The 23,369-nt window shown below is 40.5% G+C and overlaps 1 long non-coding RNA gene across 7 annotated transcripts in view; it reads right to left on the reverse strand.

Annotated features, from left to right (window-relative positions):
• The window catches only part of LOC121037208 (uncharacterized), a 186,369-nt gene extending 183,554 nt beyond the window's left edge, over window positions 1-2,815 (reverse strand). Inside the window, exon 1 of one of the 7 annotated variants that reach the window (XR_005793651.1) lies at window positions 2,133-2,809. This is a non-coding gene — a long non-coding RNA (uncharacterized LOC121037208). Of the gene's footprint in view, window positions 1-2,132 lie in introns of all 7 variants that reach the window. The other 6 variants (XR_005793648.1, XR_005793650.1, XR_005793645.1 and 3 more) reach the window with 6 other exon arrangements.
• Between the last annotated feature and the right edge of the window lie 20,554 nt (window positions 2,816-23,369).

The following is a 23,369-nucleotide window of genomic DNA, read 5'->3' on the forward strand; positions in this document are numbered from 1 at the left end:
CCATACCTATTACTTACTACAATAAGTAACTTTAGTAGACTTCCTTCCTGCACATAACCCATCCAAGATTTGAAAAACATTGTCCCTATATGACTTGTAATCATCAGCATCTGGCCATGCTTGCAACACACACACACACACACACACACACACACACACACACAGGCAATACATCTTAGTAAGTCCTTAAATACACAAGTATCTGGTTTGCCAAAGATGCTTTTTCCCCCTCTCTCATTCTGTTTGAAATCTTTCAGGACAAGGTAAGGGATAATTTGCAGCTTGGATAACAATATGTATTTTTAGACCAAAGTTCTTTACTTCGTACTGGATGTGTTTGAAACTTCCCTTTACAGCCAGAAATTCTGAGTTAACTACTTGAAGAAGGAAGAAAGTTTTAACAATTTCAAATTTAAGCAGAATGAATAATTTTAGTGGTAATGATACTAAGGATGTGCGATTGTTAAAGAAGGCAGGGAGAGCAAAGGTCTCCAGGAGCTCCATGGAAATTATCTCTGCTGCAACTGTTGAAGTAAACGTGTATATGAGCAACATATGAACCGGAACCTGTGTCCTCAAGGCTACACACTAGGGTATTCTGGATGCTCTCAGGACAGAATTATGAAATACAAAATGTTGTTACTGTGATCTGCATCAATACATTTTTAAAAAATGTTTAACGTTTATTTTTTGAAAGAGAAGAGGGTGTGAGCCAGGGAGGGGCAGAGAGAGAGAGAATCCCAAGCAGGCTCCATGCTGCCAGCACAGAACCCAATGTGGGGCTTGAACTCACGAACCATGAGATCATATTCTGAGTGGAAACCAAGAGTGGGACGCTTAACCAACTGAGCCACCCAGAGGCCCCTGCATCAGTACATTCTAAACCCATGTCCCATAGAATTCCTAATGAACAGATTTTATCTTACAATACTCGAAACTTCCATTTCAGAAGCTCACAATGTGCCTAACTAAAGTACCACGTCTCTGGGAAGGCTTCTGGTAATTACTCTACAAACGAAAACACAGTAGTAGGTGCTAACCAGGATAATCTGTGCGTATTTCAAAGAGCAATCTCTCTGTTTCTTGATTAAATCCACCACTCACTTATGTTTATTTTTGGTGTGCCCTTGTTCCTAATGTTCTCAATGTCTGCTTGATGGCAGCCTAGAAAACTTTCACACACTTTGTTAATGGTCTTCAATCATGAACACCAAAGCTGTTGTCTTCTCTGCCCACGAGTTTCCAGGTTCACTTTAAATTGACTCTCTGACAGTGAGGAGCGGCAGATTTCTTCCCCAAATTCTAAAACGTCCTCTGACATGGCCAAAAGTCACTGGCTTTCATCCCAAGCCCACCACACATACTGTCCCCAGTGTCAGCCTCCTGTGATCTATGGATCCCTTCACCTCATAAAGAAGGGTCAATCCTTTATGTATGCTCTTTGCCAAAGGAGGGCACACAGTGGGGGAGGACAGGGGGCTGCTGTCACTGGTGTACTGATGTTTCTAGCACTGGATCACACTGGAAAACAATCAACTATTCTCCAGCTGCAAAAGCCCCAGCTCTAAACACACACACACACACACACACACACACACACACACACACACGCTCTTAGAAGGTCGTGCAGACTCTCTAACTTACATCTATCTCCTGAATGCCCAGAGGGAGGGACTGCACCAAAGGACAATGCCTGTCACTGCAGTTCTCCACTTTCAATTCCCTTACTAATAATTCATCTTGGACTTACTGGAGCCATGAGTAAGTTTGCAGCAAGTACAAGGGAAATCCTTCCTGAGAATGTCAGACTGCCCTAAAAGTTAACCCTCTCACCCCCACATCCCAGGTACTTAATAACAAATCCACTCTTTGTCTGGGCTTCAGACCATGGTGACAGAGTGTAGGATTTACCTGCTAACTCAGAAGTTTCTTGCAGGGTTGGGGCTTGGAGAAGATGGAGGGCCCGGGGGAATGGAAGCATTTTGGAGGTGATACAGCTCCTGGCAGGAGTCCGGCAGTGGCTTCTTTCTGCAGTGGCTTCTTTCTGCACAGTTCCCAAGTCAGAAGCCTAATAGGCCCCTCCCCACCCGACGCACCAACACACTTTAGCGCTTACCCCCCTCACCCCTCACCTCTCCGACCGCCTCGCCGCCACTTCGGGACTCAAGACGCGGTGGTGGTCACCCAGGTGGAGTGGCCTTTGTGTGCGGAGACCCGGTCACCGCCAACGTGCGGATCGTCAGCTCAGCTCCTCCAGCCCCGCAGCAGCCCGTAGCTCTCGGTTACTCTAGCAGAAGAGTTCCAGGGTCCCGCTGAGCAAAGTCCCCCGGGGCTTTCTCGGCAGCTCGACTCCGGCTCCCCGCGCAAAGCCCGCCACTCTCCGGGAGGGGAGGGAGTGGCCGCAGCCCGGCCTCGCGGCTTCGGGCGAGGGCGTCTCCCGGGCGGGGCCCTGGGACCGCGGGACACCTCCGGCGCCGCCGCCGCAGGAGCCCTGGGCGCCGAGGACCCACAGCCCCGCGCCGGTGAGGAGCGCGCTACCCGGGCGGGGGAGCCGCCGCCGGCGCCCACTTTTCCCGTCGCGGGAGCTGAGAGCAGCGGAGAGCGGGCCGGAGCGGAGGCAGCGGCGCGGGGCCCTCCGCCGGCCGGCCGTGGGGGGCGGGCACTCAGGACCCCAACTGCGTCCGAGTTGGGCCGAGGAGGGGGCGGGCGGGGCGGAGGCGGCGTCGCGCGTTGAATCCCGCGCGCCACGTGGGCGGGAGCCCGAGTCTGGCGACCCCGGCAGGCGCGGTCTCTGAGTGGCGGGGACTCCAAGTCCGCGCCCTGCTCTCCCCACGGCTGGGAGCGGGCTGGGAGCGCCTGGGACCCTCCCCTCCTGCTCTCCGCCCTTCCCTTTGTTCCCCTTGTGTCCTCTCCTCCTGGAGTCCAGACTTCCTCTGCAGCCAGGACTCTTACCAGCGTCTTTGGCTGGAGAGGGATTGAGGGATTCCTTGTCTTTCCCTTTAGTCTCTGTCATTTGGAACCTTGATCTAACCCAGAGCACAGGCAATGTATCTTGGCCTGGGACGGTCGCCAGAGGGACAGTAGAGGGAATGGTGTGCGGTTGTATGTGTGACGATAGATAGATAGATATTCCATCATCTATCTCTCCAATGATGGTATGTGTATCTAGAGGTTTCTCCATCACTCGCCATGCTTTGCTCCCTTTTCGTGATCTTGTATAACATTCATTCTAAACCCAGTCTTTTTGCATAACTCATTTGAAAGAGCACTTTGCTACTAGCCATGTTCTAAATGTTTTGTGAACATACCCTTCCACCTTCTTTAGGACAAGACAAAGTCCTGGGTGAAACAAAAAAAGGAGCTCAGACTGTGGGCGTGGGACCATTTTGGCTTTTGCAAACTATTACAATCCCGTGGCTTAGCACAAAATCCAAGATTTAATAGGAAATCAGGAATATACTAGAGACATGTATTGATTGCACCTGTTATAATAGTTGAGTAGGTTCACCGGTTCCTTGTATCAGTCTTTACCCTTCTAGTAAGAGACAAGCCTTCTGAAATCTTGGGATAAATTTTCATACAATTTGCAGCCTTATATTTGTTTATAAATCTGCCACTAATTTGCTGTGATATCTCAGGAATCATCAGCTTGGTTGCTTAAACTTGAAAATGAAAGGGTTGCAAATGGAGAACATTCCACAAAATAAAGGACCAATAGAATTAAAAATGTCATCATCCGGAAGGACAAAGAAATTGAAGAACTGCCCCCAGTTAAAGGAAATTTAGGAGACAAGAAAACAAATGGCAGGATCCTGGATTGGTTCCTAGACCAGGAAAAGGACATTAGTGAATCAACTGGCAAAATTTGAATCAGGTCTACAAATCACTTGACAGTATTAAATCACATTTAATTTCCCAGTTTTGAAATTGTACTATGGTTGTATGTTTTTTATTTGTGGAAGCTGAATAAAAAGTTTTACTTTACAATAATTTTTTTTTTTTTTTTACTTTTGCCACTTTTGTAGTCTGGTACTATTTTCAAATGAAAGTGAAAAAAATGGCCTTAAAAAATATGACGAAATGATTAGATTAAATGACCTTTAAAACCTTTTGGAGACCAGAATTCTTCGACTGTGGGAGTATAATATAATATCTTCCAAACCAGTTCTCATGCTGCTGCTGTTATAAAGTTCAAATGGAGATTTTAGGGAGGAAAAATGACTTCGGAAATTGCAAAGCATTTTTTAAATTCTAAAACTTTTCAAATTGACAGTTTATTTTTAGAAGGGCGAAATGCCTTCAGATTCCTGCACAGCCTTCACAAAAGTAATAACACTCCTGTATGCACATGTAAGCACCTAATATTCAAAAAATAAGTGTCAGAAAGGCAATAGCCACAAAAACAAAATAGTAAAAACATCTTTTAAATATGTACTTTGTTTCCTTTGCGGTAACTTCATTGAAAAATATGATGGGACCACTTTAAAGAAAACAGGGGAACCATTACTTAATAATCAAACCTTTTTTTGACTTCTGTAAGATGTGTTTTTGGAAGAATCTTTTTTTTTAATGTTTATTTATTTTTGAGAGAGAAAGAGCATACATGGGGGAGGGGCAGATAGAGAGCAAGACCCTGAATCCAAAGCAAGCTCCAGGTTCTGGGCTGTCAGCACAGAGCCCCAGCTGGAGGTGGAACCCATAAACCAGGAAGACATCATGACCTGAACCGAAGTCAGATGCTTAATCCAGTAAGCCACCCAGGTGTCCCTGGAAGAATCTTCAGATTTACTCTTTAGATTAATATGAGCAAATGTAAGCAAAACAGCCATCTCAACCATTAAATTTCAGTGTTTCTATGAACAAGAAAGTGTCATAAATGGTAGATTAGTTCAATCATTAAAGGAGCCTAGAATATTCTTCCCAAAAATACCCATACTACTCATGAATAAGAGCTTATCCTTGGAAAACAGACCTGTGCCCTGCTAATAAAGCAACATGCCTGTGGTCCTTCTCCCTCTCTGAGCCACAACTACTATTTGTGAAAACCCAGAAAACCTGTTTCTCTCTTTTCTCACAATGGTTTTAGAAGTTCACAGATGCATTTGTTTAGTGTCCTTTCTAAAAGTCTTCCTACCTCCTCTCTAGGCATGATAAATGTGTGAAAATTATTTCACAGCTGGGAAACAAGATTGCAAGTAGGTCCCTATACAAATATGGAACTTTGTTTTACCCATAAAGCAAATGAAAAAAGAAAGAGAATAAATACATTGGAAAGATAAGAACTAATGTTGATTCTGAAACAATGTTTTTAATATTCTAGTCAGAGATTATTGATTATCTGCCTAGCATAAAAGCAAAAATGCATATCCAGACTGAAATAGTTCCCAGAAAAAATTGGTAAAGATACACATGCTTTGTTTTGTTTTGGTTTGGGTTTTCCTCCATATAAATGTTACTTTCCCCACTCTCCCAAATACACTTTCTAGGACAATTCACTTATAGATGTGGTCCAAAAATTCATTTATGGAAATTTACTGAAGATGGTCATTTTTTGATGTATATTTAAAAATTTTAACTGTATTTTGCAGAGCTGTTGTGGATTTACCGAAGAATTACAAGGATATTCAAAGAGTGGGATCTTAAGGTGGGCATTCCTCGGTAAGAGTGGCAGGAAGAGGCAACCTGGGACCGTTGCCCACCTTGTATCAAGTGAACACGCAGTAACTCAATGTGGAGTTTCACTCATAAAGAAGCTGGTCATTGTCCCTACCTCCAAGACAAGACCAGTGGGTCAGATATTTTGCCCACAGGGCGAGCAGCCCAGAGAACAGAGCTCTAATCTCATCTCTGATCCCCAAGAAATTGATTGCAATTTCAATGAAGTACAGAGAAGTTCAAGCCTAAGAGCGCTCTGAAAAGCAGTAAAAGTCATGGTGAAAGGCAATTGGGAGGAGACCTATAGATTCATTGGTGACAAAGGCTACTGGGGAGTTGTCCTCATTTTGGTGGAGACAAATGAGGACAGTGCCAGCTGGGAAGAACTCTCGAGTCAAATATCAGTCACAGACCTCAGGAACTATCCCTTGAAAGGAGTCTAAATTTGATTGGATTAGTCTGTAAAGGAATTTACCTCTCAAGGAACTATTGAAAACAACCGAGCAACTAGTTAGCAATTTAGTGGAGCTAACAACTGTGTGTGATTAGGAAAAGAGAGTGCTCCACCATAAGCACCATCATCCTAGGGTAACTGTGGACAAGTCGGTGTACCCTGAAGAGCAAATCCGAGGCTTCACATTGGGTGTGTGGTGGGGCCCTGAGGTTGCGGGGAAGATAGATTTAGGAAAATAATTCGGACAGTTAACAAAGAGACAAGCAAGCAAGATAGTAATATTAAGGCCTGGGAAGAGAAAGAAAGTGCTAGAATTGTTCCAATGTATTATTTAAAATGTCACACACACACACACACACACACACACACACACAAATACTGGAGCCCAGCAAAAATGTGGAAAAGAATAACCCATATACTAGGGAAAAAAAAAACACAACAGATTATGGAAAGCGCCCGTGAGAACATTCAAGTGTGCCATATTTCTTTTTAATTGAAGTCTAATTAACATACAATATGGTATTAGTTTCCCATGTATAACATAGTGATTCAATAATTCTATACAAAATAAATATAATCATCACAATAAATCTAATCACTATCTATCACCAAATAATGCTATTATAGTATTATTGATTATATTCCCTATGCTGCACTTTTCATCTCCATGACTTATTTATAACTGGAAGTTTGTACCTCTTAATCCCCTTTATCTATATCAACTATCTGCCCCCCCCCATTTCTCCCCTCTGGCAAACATCAATTTGATCTCTGTATTTAAGAGTCTGTTTTTGTTTATTTGTTTTGTTTTTCAATTCCACGTGTAAGTGAAATCATTTGTCTTTCTCTGTCTGATTTATCGAATGTCAAATTTAACAGATTTAAAAAGTACTCATTAGAGTACTCATTACTCACTAAAAGTACTCATTAGGGAGGCCTGGGTGGCTCAGTTGGTTAAGCATCTAACTCTTGATTTCAGCTCAGGACATGATCTCATGGTCGTGTTGGATGCAGCCCCCTGTCAGGCTCTGCATTGGGCATGGAGTCTGCTTAAGAATCTCTCTCTCCCTCTCCCTCAGACCTTCCTCTGCTCATGTGCATGAGCGCTCTCTCTCTCTTTCTCTCTCTCTCTCAAAAAAAAAATAGTCATTATAAATATGCTCAAAAACACTAAAAGAAACACTGATTAAAGTTAAAAAAGTATGATGATGATATATCAAATAAGTAATATCAAAAACAGAGACAGAAATTATAAAAAAGAACCAGATGTAAATTCTGGAGTTGAAAATTACATACAATCAAAAATAAATTCATTGGAGTGCTCACCAGTAGATTTCTTCTGGCAGAAGAAAGCATTTGATGACATTAGATAGATGTACAGAGATTACACAATCCAAAGAACACAGAGAAAAAGAGGAATAAAGAAAAATAAACAAAGTTTCTGATAAATGTGGGACACTATTAAGCTCCCCAGCATGTTACAATGAGAGTACCAGAAGGAGAGGAGTCATAGAAAGGAGCAGATAAAATATTTAAAGAAATAATGATAGAAAGCTTTCCAAATTTGTTTGAAAATTTCAATCTACATATCCAAGAAACATAACCTTATTAGATTTTCCAAAATATTTATTATGGCATGGCTTAAAACACACTATTAAATCAAAATAATCTTGAAATTGCCTAGCATATTTTATTTTTGTTGTTCCATTTCATACATTAGTCTTGAAATGAACCATCCCCAAGCAAACCCTGTAGTTCTCTAACATACTAATCCAAATTAAACAAAACAAAACAAAACAAAACAAAACAAAACAAAACAAAAAAACATGATGTATCAAATTCACAAAGCCAACTCTGTAAAGCATAAATGGAAAGAACTAATTGGAGAGCCCAAATTGTTCATTATAATTTCTTTGGGATCATTAGCTAGAAGGGCAGCAAGAGAGGTGGACATCTTTCCAAATGTTTCCCTAAGGAATAGTGACAGGCCATGTCAGGAGAAGACATTAGTTCTTTTCATCTAGTTTCAAAGAGCTTATCCAAAGATGAATGAGGTTAATTGAAGCCAATTCACTAGATTTAGGGGCCTACTGTTCCAACAGAATATATTTGTATAAATTGAGTAGTGGCCTTTGCAGTGGCAGAGAAGTAAAGTCCCTTTCTCACAGTAGATTTTGAGTTGACATAGTCTTCAACTGGAGGAGAGGAGAGATTTCAATGGTAAATTAAGTTCAAACTTTTGACTCAACTTGGATTGGATATTCTAATTTTTGATTGAAATTTGCTTTGTGACTTAAAGTGAGATTTTCTCTTCCCAAAAAATGAACATAAAAGTCATGAACCTGGAGGATTTTTACTCAGGGCCAGAAAAAGATCTGCTCCTCAATATTGTAAAGGAATAATGAGAGATAAAATAAAGTTGCATTTTGATTATGCCATAAGTCATGCTTAATCAATATACTGGTTTCACACATGTTGCATCTTAAACAATTTGCCTCAAATTCAGGATGCTTAATGAGCCAGAGCTCAGCTAATAGCAAGTCTGTTCATGGACAAATGCCAGATTTTCAAGGCGGCATCAGCTGTGAGTGTAATTTTTAAAACCTTTTGTAATGATTTGGAGTAATTTTGCAACGGCAATTCAGCATAATGAATGAAGATTTTCTGCCTTTCAGTGTAATCCTTTTTTTTGAAGTCTTAACTCTGCCATACTTTAGTTGTGTTGTATAGAATGCATTACACATTTCATAGGACCATGTAATGAACTACTGGTGTGGGTGATTTTTAATATAGACGGGATGCAGTACTACAAAATTATCTAAGGGTATTAATGTCTGAGTGAAATATGAATTCCTGCTTCTATCCATGTACTTCTAATATGACCTTTGGCAAGTTGTTACCTTCTCTGAACCTCATTGCCTTCTACTTAAAGTGACTGCCCTACATTCCTACAGAATGTGTGTAGACTGAAAAATATTAATATTTGAATAACACTGAAGAGTTTAAAATGTTTTAGAAATTTGGGACACAATGGTAATTTTAAAAGATTCTAAAACAATATAGTATGAACCCTGACTGGAAACATTCCATAGCACTTTCAATGGCAGGAGGCAATTCTAAAGGTTATCAGCCATATCTACTCCCTCCTCCTCATCCCATTTTTATCCTTACCCAGATGCTCTTCATCCCCTAAATGTCTCAGGCACAGGTATTTATCAAAAAAACAGAGATGCCAAACACAGATTCTCAAAAATCTATTTCATTTTTAGAAAGAAGAGTTCAAAAAAGCAAACAATAATATCTGTATTTATTTTATTTATTATTGTATCTGTCATTTATTTACTAATTTATTTATTCTATTATGTATTACCTGTTATTTATAAAAATGGATGGAGAGTGGGGGAATTTGGGAGATGTTGGCCAAAGGCTACAAACTTGCAATTATGAGATGAGTAAGTTCTGGGGATCTGATGCTCTGCATAGTGGTATTGTATACTTGAGATTTTCTCTGTGAGTAGACCTCAGGTATTCTCACCACACACACAAAAAATGGTGACTATGTGATGTGATGGAGGTGTTAACCAACTTGATAGTGGTAATCAACCCAGGATGTATTGGTACATTATCATCATATTGTGCATCTTAAAAAAAGTCACAGTGTATGACTGAAATATATATAATTTTATTTGTCAATCATACCTCCATAAAGCTGGGAAACGTGTACAAATAAAATTTTGAAAAAATAGAATAATGGGAAAGAGTAAGCCATGTGACAAGGGAGAGTGTCTTAGGAAATAGAAATAACTACCATGATGCTAAGAAGAGATGAAGCTAAGAAGGATAAAAGCTAAGAGATGAAGCTACAGAAGGATAAAAGAGAACAGTGTGGAGAGCACAGGGTGAAAAACAAGGACAAGGGTATTAAATAATAGTAGGCCAATATTCAGAAGGCATATCACATGGGTCTTTGTAGGTTAAGGCAAGGAAAAGGATCCTACCTGTAAAGAACTTAAAATTTGGTGGTGTGTTAAGTACAGCCATAAAAAAAAAAATCATATTAGATAAACCAGCTAGGGATTGAATCATTATAGTTTATCACATTAAAAAATTAGTTTTTACAGTTCAATCTAACTTATTTATGGCCTATTTTGAGCCAGGTCACGTAAAAGAAACAAACCTATAAATGACAGTTTGGAACAAAGTTCCTACTTGGAAGAACTCAACCCAGGTAAGATATTACATTGTGAATATAATGGTGGAGACAAGCACAGGGATGTACGTAGATGGACCAAATCTGGTGTAAGAGGAAGGTTTCCTGGAGGAGGCAGCCGAAAAAGAAGCAAAGGGCTTTACAGATCAAGTGAATGGCTTGATTAATGATATGGAATTATAAGACCCCAGGAGGCAAAATGCAAAAATCAGTACTGCTGAGAAAAAAAGTGAAAAGCATGAATTACACAATTCTGTTTTGAATGGTCTTCCACTCACCCATTTCCCAAACCACATATATGTGTGTCTTTATCTGTTCTTACAGGCTCAGGCTCAACTCAAATATCACCTCCTCCCTCTCTGAAATATTTTCAAATGCCCATGGAAAGAAATGTTAGCATGTCTTGTGAGCTAATAATGAATTTCCACCAAATGTTAAATTCTATGTAGGTAGGATTCATGTCTAATTTATCTCTGTTCCTACTATGATGCCCAGTAGGGGTTTGCCCAAGATAGGTGGTCGAAAACTTCTACCGAATAAATGAATTAAACTAATCTGTGTGAAGAATCATCTCCAAATTGATTATCATTACCAGCTTGTATCTCAAAATTATTTTCACTAGGTTTTACTCAGTCTTGAAACAATAGTTCCCCAAACTAATTAGGCTATTATAACTTCTATTTGAAAGACATCATTTTCATTATCCCCTTTCAATTCCAACAATACTGCCCCTACTCATTGTTTCTAGAATGTAATGACTATATGGTACCTAGAATTTTAGACACAAACTATACATTAAAAAGTATCTATTCAGTAATCTCAAGTCTGGTTGCACATTTAAATCACTTGCATACTGTTAAAATATCTATTTATAGGTTTTACTTTCTGGAAAATCAATTTAATTGATCTGAGGTGGGGGCCTGGACATTAAAACCATGGTTTCAAACCAATGAACTTCATTACATTGTGCATTATGAAAGTAATTACCTATTACAAATAAGAAAGGCTAATTCAGGAAGGTGAAGTGACTTGCCCAAGAGTCACAGATGAATCTAATTTTAGTAAAGCTCTACCTGGAGGCCAACTCCTTCCTTCCTTCCTTTCCTTATCTCTTTCTTTCTTCTCAAATTATCAAGTACAAGCCTCCTTATTCATGCTTTCTGAATACCCCGTGCCAACATACATACAACACTTGCCCTAAGAATAAATACATGTTGTTCTGAAGGTGACATTTTACTTTCATTAAGCCCACCCAAATGGCCTAAGTTGGAGGGGAATTTGTTTTTATGGCAGAATCAAACTCCATTTCAGAGTCCGGAGATCCTCACTTACCCTGAATTGATAATAAGCTGGAAGAAATTCCAGAGGTAAGCACAACAAAAAATTTTTGTAACAATAACTCTGTACTGGATCTCTTTATCTTTTTTGAGATTGTTGTGAGAATTAAATACATAAGACACATAGGCATTTAGCAAAATTCTTGGGTCACATTTTGTCATGACAATAACTATCATTGTCATTTTGGATTAGTGCTGAGTTAGCAACAGTGCAGGTATACAATGAATGAGTCAAGAAGGAAGTCACATCATATATCTTAGTGACCCTAATATCATTATATATGCATAGTTTTATTACATTCTATATACTAGGTGTTATTACCCCTATTGTGTAAATGAGAAAATTGAAACTCAGAAAGACTAAGTAACTTGCTCAGCATCATACAGCTACTAAGTGATGGAGCTTGGTGTAGAGCTCTGGTCTAACTGCCTTCCAAAGAACATGAGATTTTTAATCACATAAGACTTCCTCATTTTTGTGACAATATTTTGCAAAAGGGTAACTGACCATTGATTAGAAATGAGGATTCATTGTTGCAAACCTAACAGTTTGAACTTAAAGAAAACAGGCAAACATTTTGATCTCCCACAAAATTAGCATTTCTGATATTCCAGCCTAAATGTGTCATAGGTATATGCTGTGAACCCTCTGTGGAGACCAGATTGGTTCATGGTATCCATACACAAAATGTCAATTACTATCTCTTTGCCTTTGGTCATACTATTCACACTACCTGTAATACCATTTATCCCTTTGGACTTCTCAATTAACCCTTATTCTTTCAGGACTAACTTAAATCCCATGTTGACATTTCCAGTCTATCTAAACCTCTCCTTTCTCTGAGTTCCTATTGCAAGTGTCATTGGAAGATTGAGATTACTGCCTCTCTTTGTGAGATACCTTTAGTTAAAAGTAATAGATGTTAGTGAAACTAGCGTAAACAAGTAGAAGACTTAGAACAACACAAGTGTATCTTTTACAACCCAAGAGACATCATGAATGTGGATCTTATGAGGGACTGGAACCAACAGCAGAAAGCCTTCAAGAACCAAAGCTTTAAAGCTACCTCTTCTTTTCTCTCTCTCCCTCTTTCCCTCCCTCTCTTCCTTATCTTTTTTTTTTCATCTTTTATGTGTTTTGGGGGGTAAATATTATAAATAAGTGTCCAGTAAAAACTCCCATAATTCAAATATTGTGGGAAAGAGACTCTTACTGACCCAGCTGTATCCAGGTGTCCATCCCTTGTCTACTCAGACTGTGACCCAATCATAGTTGCAGTAGAGCTGTGGGTGTTTTAATTTATGTTTTCACTTGATAAACACTGCAATTTCTACTTTTTAATGTATCATAATTAACTTTGCATAAATGTAAACTTTGCATATATGAAAAACTTTGCATAAATGTAAAAACTCTTAATGGAATACATAATGGCTTTGACTTATTTTGTGCCCTTTGCAATAGGCACTCAGCATCCTACAGTTGATTTGTTTATCAACTCATTGTGGGGAAGCTGAAGCACTCTGGTATCCTTGAGTCTTAGTAAGTTGGAGGCTATGAAAATAGATGTTGTAACACCCCTCACTTTGCCAAAATGATACGGTCAAGCTTACATCCCAGGAGGAAAATCATTGCCCTTGGACAACCAGATCTGAGCAGAACAATAGGAGGTAGGTAGGTAGGACCTACCTACAATGGTAGGTAGGACCTGAATTAATCTGACCTTACTACATGAGGAAACAGTCACTCATCGTTACCCTGGAAATGTTAGACAATATTGCCACTATGGAGAAAATTAAAGGGATGATCTTGAAGGTTTCCAAGTGATTCTCAGGTCCAAGTGAACAACCAGATGAAGAGCATGGCCTAGACTTGGCAGCTCCAGGAAATCACATCTTTGGAGGTCTGGGCTAGGTGGTATGATACTGTGGCAGAAGATGTTATTCCTTTTTTTTTTTTTTGTATTTTTCCAGAGGCCCTTACTTTCTGTAATAGAACAATAATTCCTTATTATGATCAAAATCTATGCTTAAAAAGGCCCTGAGAATGGCAATTACATCTTACTACTGATGAAGACCTGTGTATCTCTCCCTTGGAAAGGAGGTATTTTACACCTGTATCTGCAGAAAGGGCTATTTTCATCTAAGTGTGTGTTTTTCATGGTGGCTGGTACATGCCTGAGCACATAGTGACCTTTCTACAAAGTATAGTCATTATGTTTGATTTCCAAATGAACCTTGGCTCATCTTGGTTCTGGTTACCAGTCATTGTCCAGTGAATAGTGAAAAAGGTTTGTGGTCACAATGGATAACCATAGATGGAAAATCCAATTTTGTGTGTGTGTGTGCAAGTATATAATGTGAACAATTTCTTTCTCTATCAAGGGATCACCAAAATTCAGTAGGTAATATTAGGAGAACCCTTTGAGTAAAGGGGCCTCCCTTCTGACCAAGAATGGGACTATTTGAGGAACCAAACTACCTGTGCAAATTTGGGTAAGTTTTCCTGCAACTCCTATGCCTTCAGGTGAAGTGATAATTTTTACTTTTCATACTAATAACAAAAATAGATTTTTAAAAATATGGGAAATAGACTAACCATGATGGTTGATGCAACTATATCTTAAACAAGACACATGGAATTCATGTATGAAGTTCCTCATTATGGAGATTATGAATACCCCCACTTGTGGTAGGTAGAATTCTTAGATGTCCCAAGTTTCCCAACATTTTGTATAGTCCTCTTCTCTCCTGAAACAGAGCCCATGAGTACGATGGACTCCCTTGATGAAATTATGTGCTACATGGCAAATGGTGATAGGATAGTCATTCCATTATGTTACATTATATTAGACCACTTCACAGCAGACTAAAGAAGAATTAAGAAGCCAGAGATATGTAATCCTATTGCCTGGAAGAAAGCAAATAGCCTTGTTGTAAACTGCCTTTGGAGCCATGAGACAAGGAATTGAGATCATTTTCTCGGAAATGAGGGTTATCCCTGGTTGAGCAAGAAAATGGGATCTCAGTAATATAGCTACAAAACAGTGAATTTTGTCAATAATCTGCGAGCTTGGAAAAGGATCCTGAGTTTCAAATGAGAATTAAATCCCTGACCAACATCCTGATTTCAGCATGATGATACCCTTGAGCAGAGTAACCAGTAAACCTGTACCTGCTGAACTCCTAATCTGAAGAAATCATAAGATGATAAATGAGTGTTGTTTAATTCACTGTTTGTGGTAATTTGTTACCAGCAATATAACACTAACAAATGATTAAATAGTAAATAAATTAATTAAATAATTTAATCACCATTTATGGGGAAACCACTACATGCTAAGCATCATGGTAGGTAATGGAGAGTCAGAGTCAAACATGGCCACCACCATCCCCATGCAAATGAGAAGAGATTCTCATTAGGAACCAATTTTCCTGTTAAAAAAGAAGTGCCCAAACCTCTCAGAACAGCATCATACATTTATTAGGGATAAATAAGTAGATTCAGACTGCAAAAGAGCATAACTAGAATTTACACTCAGACTTTGGAGAAGGCAAGGTTATCACAGGATTGAAAATGTTTTCTTCATGTATTGCAACTTTTCTTCTTCCACTCCATTGTTGTCTCTTTTCCTGTCCAAGCCAGGACCAAAGGCACAAGTTCCATGTCATGAAAAAGGTGTCCATCGGGTAAAGAGTGTTCTAATTTTGTGAGATGTCCACATTTGCAAAAGCATTCCTTCTCATCCCCAAAGTCCCAGACTCAACAGCCACAGGTCCCGATTTGTGGCTGTAGAAATCAACTGTGGAGCCCTGGTTTCAGCCCCACCAAGCTTAGATGAGAGTGAATAAATGCAAACAACTCCAGAATATGAGACTGAAGCAGCTCTTTTTAACTTCCACCACTGTAGCTCAGGTGGAGTGGAACCTCTCTCTTGCACAGTCTTTTTTGCACATGCACGGTCTATTTCCACATTTTCACACCTCTGCCATTCCAGATGGCAAAACTGCAAGTATTTTCCTTATACTAGAAGTTTTCAAATCCAGTTTAACTGATACCACCTGAAATAGAATTCATCCTTTGGAAAGTTTTGATTGTTTTTGTTTTGTTGTGTTTTTCCTAACTGACTCAGCTTCTTTATTTGGAGTGATTAGGGAAAACTTATCTTACTGTGAAGAGACTAATGGTCCAAAATGAGAGAATGAAAGAGAGGAAGAGAGGGAAAGGGAAAGGGAAGAGAGAGAGAGAGAGAGAGAGAGAGAGAGAGAGAGAGAGAGAGAGATAGGAGAGAGAGAGAGGAAGGGAGAGAGAGAAGAGAGAGAGGGAGAGAAAGGAAAGGGAGAAAGAGAAAAAGAGAAGTACACAGTGAGAGGGAAAGAGGGAAAGAGAGGGAGAGACACAGGGGAAAGAAAGAGAGAGAGGAAAAGAAAAAAGAGAGAGAAACTGAAAGAAAGCTTATTGCCTCATTGAATAGCTGTCATATATGTGGGAGGCTCAGTGCAGAGCATTATTTACAGACACACTAAAGTTATGTAAGTTCCAGGTTGCTGATGTGACACCTTGGACAGGAGGAGCTCCATCCTGAGCCTAGAAATTCATTTTAACGATACCAATGCCATAGTTAATGGTACAAACACATGTTACCTCTTGTATAAGTTTTTTTTTAATTTCTCCTCATCCTCACGACTTACATACTATGATAGTTTAACTGCCATGTAAATATTAGAGTTAACATAGGTAAAAACCATAGCTCAGTCTCTAGTATAAAAACTCTCCTATACAACTAATATAAATTGTAGTTGTAATTATTATCATCATCATGGTGTTCAGTATACTTGGGCTGAAGGGCAGTTGTATATACTTTAAAGTAGATGTCCTAAAATAAACAAAGAAGAAATATTTTTTTTTTATTTTTATGGATGATTCCATCTCTCCACCCCCAAATTATTTCATTCGCAAAATGGCATTCTTCTAATTATCCTCAAAATTATGAAATACAAGCTTAAAAGATCTGATTTTCTTCACATTGTCATTTTCCCCCACCATGTAGTTTCTAGTGTCCTGTGTGCACAGTGAGCCCTGCTCTCCATGTTGAGAAAATTTGGCCTAAAAAGTTAATCTGAGATTGCAATCCTTGTCTTGAAAAGAAAACTTAGATGTGGCATGAATCTTCTGCCTATTTCAATAACGTCAGGGCTCTTGCACCCAAAATGTTTGAGAGATTGTAAATTGAGATGTTTCTAAATGGAAGAGACAGGAGCCCTTTATAAATATCTGTCACTTGAAGCATCATCATTCTTAAGAATGGTGTAAGTGCTGATGTACAGAAGACACGAGGGGCACTTTGATAAATTTTGATAAGAGAAAGGGTCATTTTAGGGTTTTAGGCAGTAGTAAATAAGTCAACACATTTCAGCCTGCTGTAAAGACTGGGACCAGATTAAGAGGCAAAATACAACTTGGAATGCTCACCCAGAAGAGTCCCTGCCAGCTTCTCCATGTAGAATTTTATAAAGATATGTTTTAATATTATATTTCTCTGCCATAGTCTATTATACTCAACCCAGACAACCACCCACCCTGCCCCACACCAGTCAATGGAGCTGACATCCTTTTGCTTAAAGTATTTAGAGAAATTAAACTGTCAACCTTCATTTCTTTGGTACCAACATGTATGTCGCGACCGGCGTGACAAACACCGAGGTCAGGGTCCTGAGGGTAGGGGAATGCAAGAAAAAAGAGAGAAGAGAAAGTTTGGGAACAGGAGGGTCCCCTGGGCTGATGGCCCAAGTGATGGCTTTATTGTTGCTGTACACAATCTTTTATATCCAGACTCTTATGGGTCAGGCCATTCTAAGAATAAACAGGTTTCACATAATCGCTGCCAACCAAAACATTTAGTTCTGTGTTTCTTGTGCATTTTCTAGACGGGTCACAAGACCTTGTTGATAAGATTGCTAGCAAAACACAATTCCCATGTTTGTTTCTATCTGACTCGGGGTAGAAAAAGGGAGGTAGCATTACTGCCAACACCTGCAGACCACAGGCTTCAGGAATTAACTTTCTCAGCCTTGACAAGGCTTTCGTATGCCCTTGAAAGTGGGGGAATGGGAGGGGGAACCACTGGGTTGGCTTGAGTCAACGGAGAACATTGCTCGACCCGGTCTCAGCCTGGCACCGGGGCCCAGCCCCCCACACATGTATCATTTTTGTCTAAGAGGCTTATTTGAATTTAAAATCATCCTGATGACTCCAGAGTCACTAATATCAGATTTCTATCTTCTGGTGAGACCCAGGATACTGGAGTCCAAAGATCAATACAAACGAAGTCAGACCACATCAGAGGTGGTGGGGATGGGCGTGGGGGAGGGGGGGAGCTTTTCTTCTTTCCTGACTTGAAATTCTCTAATAAGCTCCAGAGATGATCACTGTTGCTAAGATAGGAGGGGAGAGGCCTGCGAACTGTGCCCCAGGATTATAGCAAACAACTAGGAGCAGAGGAGAAATCGCTCCATCCGTTTAGCTGTCCAAGCAGGTGATCACCCCCAAATCTGCACCACTAAAGATTACTTTTAAAAAAATTTTTTTTCAACGTTTTTTATTTATTTTTGGGACAGAGAGAGACAGAGCATGAATGGGGGAGGGGCAGAAAGAGAGGGAGACACAGAATCGGAAACAGGCTCCAGGCTCCGAGCCATCAGCCCAGAGCCTGACGCGGGGCTCGAACTCACAGACCGCAAGATCGTGACCTGGCTGAAGTCGGACGCTTAACCGACTGCGCCACCCAGGCGCCCCTAAAGATTACTTTGAAAGCAGCAATTTGTGGGGCACCTGGGTGGCTCAGCTGGTGGAGCATCCGACTTCAGCTCAGGTCATGATCTCACAGTTTATGGATTTGAGCCCCGCATGAGGCTCTGTGCTGACAGCTCGCAGCCTGGAGCCTACTTCGGATTCTGTGTCTCCATCTCTCTGCCCCTCCCCTGCTCATGCTCTGTCTGTCTCTTTCTTAAAAATAAATAAACTTTTAAAAAATTAAAAAAAAAAAAAAGAAAGCAGCATTTTGTTACCTTCTTATCCTTTCAGAAGTCCGAGCCCCATCAAATGGGGACTGATTAATTGGCTTTTACTCCCACCCCTCCTTCATCTACTCCTTTAGTCCTGCTCTGCTCCCTGAGATCACCTTCTAAGTAAATCATTTTATCCAAATCTTTTTGTCAGGGTTTGCTTTGGGAGAAATTGAATCCAGGCATTTCTCCTTTTATGAACTCAAACTCTTCCAGAGCCATATTACTACTCACTAGCTGTGTACTAAATCTTCAATTCAGAAAGCTGTTAATAGGTATTTTGAGGGAGAAGGATAACTTAAACAGTTTTCCTTACGGAAGCATTTATCAGAAACTCAAGTGAATTGTGACAACCCCAGAGGGGGTAAAAATTATTAAAAAGCACTTTCCAAATTTCCTTGATCAGAGAATCCTTTTGTTGTGCATTTATCTACCAGGTTGCTGGTGACTTTTAGAGCACTGGTTAGTAATTGATTATGAGAGTTTCAGAATTTGAGAATTTAAAAGGTCCATGCTATGAATGTCAAGGATGAATGTCAGTGAGGTAGAGAGTATTACAAATAGGAAAGTTCAAGTGTCCTGAAGGCACTGGGATCCACCTTGCTGCTCTACATCCCATCCTACTGGCCAGTCTCATCCCTTGCCTGTCGTGAACGCTTTCTCGACCCGTTATAGCCCCTAGTCCTCTCAATTATAAAGTACGAGTACTGATTCAGAACTTCATAGTTCCTTTCGAGTTTTAAGCTTTAAAATTCTATAACCTTATTATGGGTTAATATATTTTACTTCAAAGATTGAGTCTAGTAAGAGGGTCCTCGATCTGAATTTATCAGCTAGGGCACTGTCTGCTGCCCAAAACAGAAAAACAACCAAATGATTATAAGCTGTGAAGGAATGTACCAGCTGACAAGGCAAAGCTTAAATGCTTCAGGAATGACCTCAAGTGAGGCTTGAAAACTCTCACCAGGACCCACTTCATTCCATCTTCGCTGCTCAGCTCTGTTCTCTTCCATGTGTTGGCTTTGCTGCCAGGCAGGTATGATCTCTGTCCACTTGTACATCTCTTCTGAATTCCATATACTTTTAACTTCACCTCCAGCTTGAAAGAGAGACCTTATCTTTCCTTCAGAATCAGACAAATACCCAGCGTGAGCCTCTCATTGGTTGGATTAGATTGAATTCCTACATCTGAAGCAATCATTATAGGTAAGAAGGTAAGCTCTCCAATGGTTGAAAATTGGTGTGTGCACCTTAGAATCACCTGCAGAGATTTTAATTTTTTTTTCAACATTTATTTATTTTTGGGACAGAGAGAGAGCATGAACAGGGGAGGGGCAGAGAGAGAGGGAGACACAGAATCGGAAACAGGCTCCAGGCTCTGAGCCATCAGCCCAGAGCCTGACGCGGGGCTCGAACTCAAGGACCGCGAGATGGTGACCTGGCTGAAGTCGGACGCTTAACCAACTGAGCCACCCAGGCGCCCCGAGATTTTAATAATACTTATGTTGAGGGGCACCTGCGTGGCTCAGTAGGTTCAGCGTCTGACTTCGGCTCAGGTCATGATCGCAGGATTGGTGAGTTCAAGCCCGTGTCGGGCACTCTGCTCTCGGTGCAGAGCCCTCTTTGGATCATCTGTCCTCCTCTCTCTCTCTCTCTCTCTCTCTCTCTGCCCCTGCCCCACTTGTGCTCTCTTTCTCAAAAATAAATAAAACACCAACCTTAGACTAATTAAGCCTGTATGTCTGTGACTGAGGCATTAGTATCCTTTGAAGCTCCCTAGTGATTTCAGTGTCTACCCAGACTTAAGAACCATTGTTTTAGACTTGGACTATGATGATTGATGTCCGTTAACCTGAGGAATGTTTCAAAAGACAGATTCTGATTTAGTAGGTCTGATGCAGGGCCCAGGACACTACATTTCTAATAGGTTGCCAAGGGATGCTCATGACATGGTTTATAGTCCACATTTGGAGAAATAACTTGTACTATTCAGTATCATTTCCTGCAAACATGAATAAGGTCAATTCTACTCAGAACATGTGGGCTAAGAGTGGAGAAGTTGTGACCCACCAAAGGAAATCTTACCTACTTCTGATGGAATTTTTACTTCTACTGTTGAGACTGGAATTTACAGCATCAGCTTTTATAATTATATGTAATAGCTCAGACACACCTTCATCTTGTAACTGTCTTTCTAAACGTCAGTACTCTTGTGAATAAGAAGTACCATTAGTGGCCAATGGACTAGCAGTGGTCAGGAGCCAGGAAGGGTTAAACTTACTTTTATTTCTTGGTTCCTTCTTGTGAAATAATAAAATTGGGCACACTTCTTAAATAAAACATAAATTACAAAAAGTACTTTTAAACATATCTAAACAATAGTGTTTTACTTATAAAAGGTTAGTTTCAATGGCTAAAAAAAATTGCTATGTAAAATGAGTTTTTAGAGGGTGTTCTGAGGGTAAAAATTACCTCTTAGTAAAAGGGTAATTATTTTTTTCGCAAGGTTATTTACTTAGATTTGGGCAGCAAAACAAAAGAGGATTCTAAGGTAACAGAGTAGGCCCACCCACCTTTGCATAACCATTATTAGGTGGCAGCTGGCCCTAAGGAGTAGTTTTACTCAAACATGCACTGGGTTTACACTGACCATTTGCAAATGCCTTTTAAAACACAACTGTCACCACAACAGAAACGGCTTTACTAGCATAGTTAACAATACCAAAATGGCCCCAATAATTGACCTTGCATGGAAATTGTCTAGTCATTGAACATTTTTTTCTTGGTAAAAACTACACAATGCGCCTAAACTGTGTGTGTGTGTGTTTATATGTGTGTATGTATGTGCATATGTGTGTGTGTGTGTGCATGTGTGTGTGTGTTTGATCAAGACCTGTTTATTTTAGAGGAATGAACAGCAGAACTAGGAAGGTGTGATGAGGGAGGACAAGATCCCAGTCACCCTCACAAGGCCAGATCTAGCATAGGCTCTGTCTGTGTGTGTGATCAAGGCTGACCAGCAACCTTGACCAGCCTTTCTTATGAAGGAAGAGTGTGAGGACAGCCTGGGTGGAGGTTTATATTCCTTGAGGGTGAGGCTGGGGTGTATTTGCTCCTGGTCCCTCTGGACCAGGTGAAAAAGACCAAAAGTCTTTTGGCACCCTTGACCAAAGAGCACCCCAAGCTGGTTCTGACTGTGCCTGGGGCAAAACTTTGGTGCCCTCTGGTTGCCGGGAAGGCCCCATGAGTTCCAGAGCAACCTGCAGCAAGGCCCTCTGGTTAGCAAGCTCTCCCTTCCACTGGCCCCAGTCATTTCAGCAGAGCCTTCAAGGAGAGGGCATCCCAGGCAGCCAGACTTCAAAACAAGGGTTAAATCGGTGAAAAATAGATACTCACTAATTCAAGCTGAACAAATGTGGACTCTTTCTTTATCTCTATGTCTCCATTTCATCCTCTGTGTAGGCATGAGGAGTATGGGCTCCTGAGGCTGGATGGTGCAGCAGCCAAACAGCCAGAAGGTGGGGAGTCCAAACCCAGGAGGCAGCTGGGCAATCACATCTTATATACTGTCAGGAAGATACATCCCTGCCTTGTCATCAGATGATGAATATGCTCTTTCTTCTAGGGGATATTTTGAGAACTTTCCCTCTCTCCTAGTTTTCCCAGGTTGTGCATATCAGTCCCAGAATGAATCAGGAAGATATCCATATTCTTGAAATGCAGTGGCTTTTGCAGGCAACTGACCTGTTCCCTTCTCTCTCCCACCACTCTCAAATGCATCCCAAGTGCACAAAATTTTAAATAAGGATATTAACTTCTGGTGTGTTGCCTTGACCTCATTTCCAGGGACTCCGTCATATCAAAACAATATGAAACATGAAGAGTAAACACCTGAGGCTAAAATAGCACCCAGAGCCCACACTGTAGTATCTAAAAGGCAATGACCGTGCAGCTGAGATCCATGCTTAGCTAACTTTGTATCTCAAAAGTACTGAAGCTGACATGAGTTGTGAAGAGCGTACCAAGACTCCCACAGTGACATCTCAGGTTGTTTCCTTACTCCCACGTTGATGACTCAGCGTATTTTTGATCATGCTAACTGAATCCTTGTTCAGCCCTGATGGCTAAATATCCAATATGTAGTTCATATGTGTGTATCTGATTTCCTGGAATCTCCTACCCCAGCTGTTCGAATCATATCATAACTCTGGAGCTCTCTTCTCACATTGCCTTACTCTCCTCTAAGGTCTTTAAAACCATTATCGACTATGCGTATAGTTAAGGAAAGTGAGGGTCAGAGAGTTAAGTAATTGCTCTTAAATCATACAGTTTAGAGGTCCTATTCTGAGCACAAGACTTTTCAACATATAACTCTTAATGTGTTAATCTTTCCAAGGTTCCTTCCTGCAAGAATAGGCATTGTCTCAGATTTTGGGTTTTTGGAGAGCGGTGGCTGTTTCTCATTTGTTCTGGAGTACTCTGCACCATGCTCAGTGTCGGGCCAGAATGGCTGCTCATTAAATGTGTGTTAGATCAGAGAGATGGGCAGTGAGTGGTGAAGCTATTTTGGTTTAGGAATATTTAACTTCCTCTAATTCATACTTAGGTTGGCAACTTCTCCACTGTCCATATATGCCCTCAACAAGGAGAT

This window comes from Herpailurus yagouaroundi, unplaced genomic scaffold (assembly GCF_014898765.1).
Source record: "Herpailurus yagouaroundi ecotype Mexico unplaced genomic scaffold, PumYag 163, whole genome shotgun sequence".
NCBI lineage: Eukaryota > Metazoa > Chordata > Mammalia > Carnivora > Felidae > Herpailurus > Herpailurus yagouaroundi.